Source organism: Cynara cardunculus, unplaced genomic scaffold (assembly GCF_001531365.2).
Source record: "Cynara cardunculus var. scolymus isolate 2C unplaced genomic scaffold, CcrdV1 Un_Scaffold_362, whole genome shotgun sequence".
Lineage (NCBI taxonomy): Eukaryota > Viridiplantae > Streptophyta > Magnoliopsida > Asterales > Asteraceae > Cynara > Cynara cardunculus.
The window spans coordinates 160,515-166,848 of NW_020200574.1; positions in this window are offsets into that span (position 1 = coordinate 160,515).

The following is a 6,334-nucleotide window of genomic DNA, read 5'->3' on the forward strand; positions in this document are numbered from 1 at the left end:
AAAAACTTTCATATTGTCATACTAAATTAATCTTCCTCGATTCTTGTACTTCAAATGTACCTTCATATTGAACACAATGAGTGTCCCACGTGGATTTTGAGGTACTTAACTTCATAACAGAGTGATAAACCTCGTCAGGAAGAGACATGACTATTATACATCTAGCTCTAGTATCTAAAGCCACTTTCTCCTTGTCTTCGTCGCTCCACTGATGAGGGAGTTTTGGAATCTGCCTGTCAGGAATGACGATAGTCGTAGCAGTTGAAGGAACTGCTGGAGATATTGCAGATAAAGTTCATTTTTAATATAGTATGAAATTTCAAGATCCACACCTTCCAAGAAAATAGACATTTGATTCTTCCAAAGATTGAAGTTGTCTCTGATGAACCGGGAAGATTTGGCTATCATTTATCATGAAAGTTGGTGTTTGTGTTTTGCAATGCCATTAGAATGGTAAATAAATTATCTAGAGAAAGAAGAGATAATAAAACACTGCTCTGATACCACTTGTTGGTCCCATACAGATCTATAAGAGTTTAACGGTAACAGATTGTAGAAGGGGAGGATGAATACGAACACACAGTAATTTTCACTTTTTAAAATCATTTATTGATAAATAAGATCAATACAAAATTTACGAAGTGTTTGTGGAATAAAATAAGATATAAAACTTATCTAAAACAATCTAGAAAACACACAAGATATAGAAAGCAAGAAAAGAAAGACTTGCTAGAAGAAGAAACAATAATTTCGCTAAAGGAAGAGCTTAGTTGGTGTTCTTCACTTGAAGTAAATATAACTTCGCAAGGTTAAGAAGTCTGTGCTTGTGAGGGTGTCTCTTCTTGGGTAGATTTTTTTTATTTTCCCATTGTTGAGGAGGGACTTCTCAGCTATTTATACGCATTGCATTAAATGAAAGTCAGACAGTACAAGGCACGTGGCAAGCTGTAGAGGTGAGCTTGTCTTTTGTCTTCAGATATACAGGATTTTGGCCATATATGAACAGTAGTCTTTCACAAAGTAGGTAAGCACATTTGGAGACAATAGGGTAACTTCGTACGAGCGCTTACTTTTTGAAGTATGGGTTTGTCTTTTGTATGTAGGAGGATAAGACAAAAACTAATCTAGATCAACAAGATTCATTTGGTCGGTGACACTGGAATAACTCTAAGGTTTCTTCAATGTATGCTGAATCTAGAGTAGACTTCACATGTTTGTAGACAAGCTTGTTATCACTGAAATCGCATCAGATCACGAACTGTTTGTCTATATCTTCAGCTTGATCTTCGATATCACTGAAGGTTCTTGTGGTATGAGTTTTGTCTTCTTGAAGAATACTTATCTCTTGAGAGATACAATATTTGTTCGACGATCACTAAACAAACTCAAGGATGATCGTTGAAGCTGAAGAAAGAGAAAATACTTTTCGTTAGATAAAAATGATCATCATCACATCACTGGGAGAGAGGATCAACAAAAACCTGTCTGTTTCTTTCTTTCTCATTTTCTTTCTTTTACTCACATTGACAAGATACAGCTAAACATGCACATAGTACAACTGAACATGCACAGGGTAAACCCATACCTCAAATGAATTTTGTCTTTTTTTTCATTTTGTTTCTTCTACACACATGATGGTAGTTGTAATTTAAAAGGGTACAGGTAAACATCCTTTCCCAAGTGGGTTATGTCTCTTTTTTTTCATTTTCCTTTCTTCTTCTAGTTAATAGTTAGTCATGATACAACTAGACATGCACATGATACAACTAATGAGTTTTCTTGAATTTTGCAAAATACAAACAGGGTCTACTTGTACAGGCAGAGACTTGAGCATTTCACAAAGCGAAGGGTCAACAACTGGGATACCACAATACATAGTCCAAATAGTCAACACCTGTTTCATACAGATTTATGATACCACAATACATAGTCCAAATTTCCTAATGTCTAAGTTTTTAAGATGCATGACAGTAACTGAGAGTTTAGAACCAGTAGGTACTCAATTATGAACCTGTTTTATACAGATTTATGAAACAGATTTATGAAACAGATGATCATATATGTGCATATGATTTATAAAAAGACATAATAATATACGTAAATAAATCTACTTGTATATCAATTCATGTATAAACTACTGTAAAGTCTGAACAAGTACTATATGTTAAACCTTCTTGCCAATTGTCAATAGGATATAAAAGCAAAATACAATATGATATTTTACCATTAAACTTGTCTCTTCCTGCTTTCAGTGTAGATATATAACATGGGGGGTCAAAAGCTTTTAGCTGACAGTAATAGGGTTTGACAAGAAACAAGTTGCTAAAATTTAAAGAACTGTTGTCTTGAAGGTTTAAGCTGACAGTAAGAGGGTTTAAGCATCTGTATATTTGTCTATTATTTCCATTTAAATAGACCACTTCCATTTTGCACCCTTTGTTAACAAAAGTGTTATAGAGGTGAAAATTAAAAGGTTAGATTGCAACAAAAGTGTTATAGAGGTGAAAATTAAAAGGTTAGATTACAACAGTAAGGGGGTTTGACAACAAAGGAAATGTTAAGAATTAAAAGAACTGTTGTCTTGCAGGAGCTTCGTAGAGAATCTATTGTTAAGATAAGTGCTTGTTAAGTCTGAATTACACTACAAAAACTGAAACAAAAGGTTAGATTGCAACAAAAGTGTTATAGAGGTGAAAACTCAAAAATTGTACTGCTCAAGTTCATAAAACAATCTTACAATCTCACACGGAACTTAAGAATCATATGAACTTTGTCTCTAATTTATGAATCAATATTATTTAGTGTACACACAAGTCAACATATATACCTCTAATTTGTTCAACATCCATGTTAACTGTATTATGCTGAATTGAACTAAGAAATATCATGATGAATGACACAGTTTCAACTTGGTATGAATCAGGATTTTTAACATTCAGTCTCATAATAAAAGATTGAATACCATATACGTAGGGTTTCATCTAATTCTCAATTAACTAATCCCAAATCATATATTATACTAGTTTCCAAGTGAAAAGATATATATGCAATTTTACCTCTCGAGTCTGGATTTTACATTCTTCTTCCCCTTTTTCTTCATCTGTTGATTAATGAAGTCAATGTCCACCACCTCTTCATCAAGTTCAACTGGTTTCTCTGCAGTGTTAGTAAACATGGAGAAACTATGCATCTCCCTTAGTCGGTCACTTAATCGCCTCCTACCTGTCAACGAAACAAGCATAACTTATAAATTGCCATCGATTTCATTGTTATGAAAACATATATTGTTACCTCCATTGTGTCCCGCCGAAATCATTTTCAAGCTTGGTGCTGCAGCATTCCTACAGTATCATTTCTTTAAACTGCACGATAAATCCAAAATCAATGTTTAAAACTGAACATTTCTGATCTTATTTTTCATTTATCATAATACTAACAAAAGTGAGATTTTTAGTTAAAAGCACCTGACATTTAGATTTTCAGGGAATTAAAGTAACTGAAAAGTTACTAAAAAATGATGGAAAAACATCATCTAAAAAATTTGAGGCTTATCAACATGTAAGGATTGAAATAGAAGAGTGTCATAATCTTTATTGAATGTTAATTTTAAATAATAGTTAATATTCAACATGAATATAACTTGTTAGGATTGAATAAGAACATATATATTCATGGGAAATACATATATTTCATTCATTGTGAATAGCTTGTGATTTCATTCATTCTGAATAATAGTGTATATTCAACATGAATATAACTTGTTGTTAGGACTGAATAAGAATATATATATATATATATATATATATTCATGGGAAATACATCTATTTCATTCATTGAATAGCTTGTGATTTCATTCATTCTGAATGATAGTTTATATTCAACATGAATATAACTTCTTGTTAGAACTGATAAGAATATATATATATATACTTGGTGGATATTGCCTTTTCTTCGTATTGAATACATCCGTTTCATTCATAGTGAAACATATGTTGCATAATATGTGATTTCAATGTATGCCAAATAAATATATTCCAGAGGAATACATACGGGTACCACAATCATCATCATTATAATACATAAGAATGAAGTAGTAAAAAAAAAAGATACCACATGTTCAAAAGATGATTGAAATCCAAAAATAAACTGCATTGTGTTGTTACCATAAAAGAATGTTTATATTCAAACTGAATACGAAAAGAAACTAATTATGAATACCACAATTAGCAACTAAAGAATTCTATTCACTAACATCTTTTCTCGATGGGCAATTATGTAAGTTATGGTTAGACATTTTACTACACGACTTACACATTTTGTTGGCCTTTTTGCTCTTACCAATTGCTTTTTCGTTACCACTCATCAACTTCTTTTTTGTACCACAACCTTTGTTTCTTATTGATTTTGACGCCCCAAGCAACGACTCCATCACCTCTTCCCTATTGCAACGAGGAATACTACATCTATCGGCCTCCAAATTACTCTTCAACACTTGAATTTTAAAACAAAATCCTCAAGCTTCTCCATGTCATTAACTACTAGTCCAATGCAATAATCAAGTGCAGCTTGAGCATCATGTTCAGGTTTGTCAAAATACTCGTTTATTTCTCCATACCAACGACGTTTCTTCAACATTTCAGAAGCAATGAGATCTTTTCTCCAACGGTTCACTATATATTGCATCGGTATCTCATCAGTGCCCATATTCTTTAATACACAAAAAATATGATGACATAGCAAACCATAATGATGATAAAACAAGCAGCTACAATCCAAAGTACCATTGCACTTATTATGCATAATCTGTAAAAAGTTCAAAGAACTTCATTATTCACACTGAATAATAATATATATTCCTCACATTTTAATAACATTAAATTAATTAACAAGACTTTTAATGTATTATAAATATAAATTAATAACTAAAAGAGCCTTGTGATCAGACTTTTTTACATAAACTTCTAGATTTGCATTGCATTTGCCATTCACATCAACTGCATCTTTCCTTTTTTTTTTTTTTGTTGAACCTTCTTCTTTTCAATCACAACAATAACATCACAACCATCTACCAAACTCACAGATGATTGGAAACACGACCAAATATAGATTCAGTTATCTCATTCTGAACATCTTTGAATATAGCACATGTATATATCTTAGAAACATGAACCTCAATTGGAAGGGGTGTCCTCAACCTTGGTACCATTGTTCTTGTTTGATGGTTAAGTAACCTATGCTTATTCCTTTGTTTGTCCATAGCTGAATCAAATGAGTTAAGAAAAGCCATAAGGTTTGCTTTGGGATGAAAAATAATGAAAAGAATGAATATTCACTCTCAGATCTTGATGTCATTCTCATTAGCCGAGCCATCAGAATATCCTTATAAAATGATGGAATCCATCTATGCCTATTACCATACATAGATGACAACCACTTGTGCGCAACAAGACCAAACTCAACCACTAAAGAGGTCCATCTATATTCAAATTGAATAGCGTTAATGTGTTCATCCAATATAAGACCATGAAAACGTTTCTTGAAATCAGTATTTGAAACAATATCAGAAGAAATCTAATGACAAATTACTAATATAATAATTATATTCATACTAAAAGATTCAGAATAAAGAGGAAAAAAATTACTTTCGAAGGCAATTTTGTACTAATGTGCCACATACAAAACATGTGCCTTGACTCTGTAAAAACCTTAGCAACAGCTTGCTTAATAGCAGGACACTGATCATTTACCACCAACTTTCGTTGGCCTCCCAAATGATTTCAAGAAAGAAAGAAGCAACCATTTGTAGGCTTCAGTATTTTCTCCATCAAGAAGACAACCAACACCGAGGTTACACAATTCTTGTGATTGTCAATTCCTATGAATGGGACGAGTGCCATACAGGGAAATAGGGAAATCAACGGCATTTACAAGATTGAATCGGAAAAGATCAAAGAATCTATCATAAGTGGAATGGATAATCGATAAGAGCAAAAGAATCGGAATAGATATCGGAGAAAATAGGATGGTCTTAATCTGTTTGGAAAATATTCATTATGCCAAAAATGCCCCTGAAGCCATATTTGAGCGTCCGTTAAGATTAAGAAAAACGACTATGATTTGTCCTCGTATTCATAATCAAAAATAAGTTTGCAAATAAACTTTCTTCTCTCTCTATCTCTAAATATATATATGTGTGTGTGCGCACGCACGTAGACTCCTGTTGTTTATAATCTATATATATATTAAAGAAGAAACCACATACAATGATGTGGCTTCTTCTTAAAACAAGAAAACCCTTTATCTTTTTTCTCCTTTTCTCAAGCTTTTCCTACCC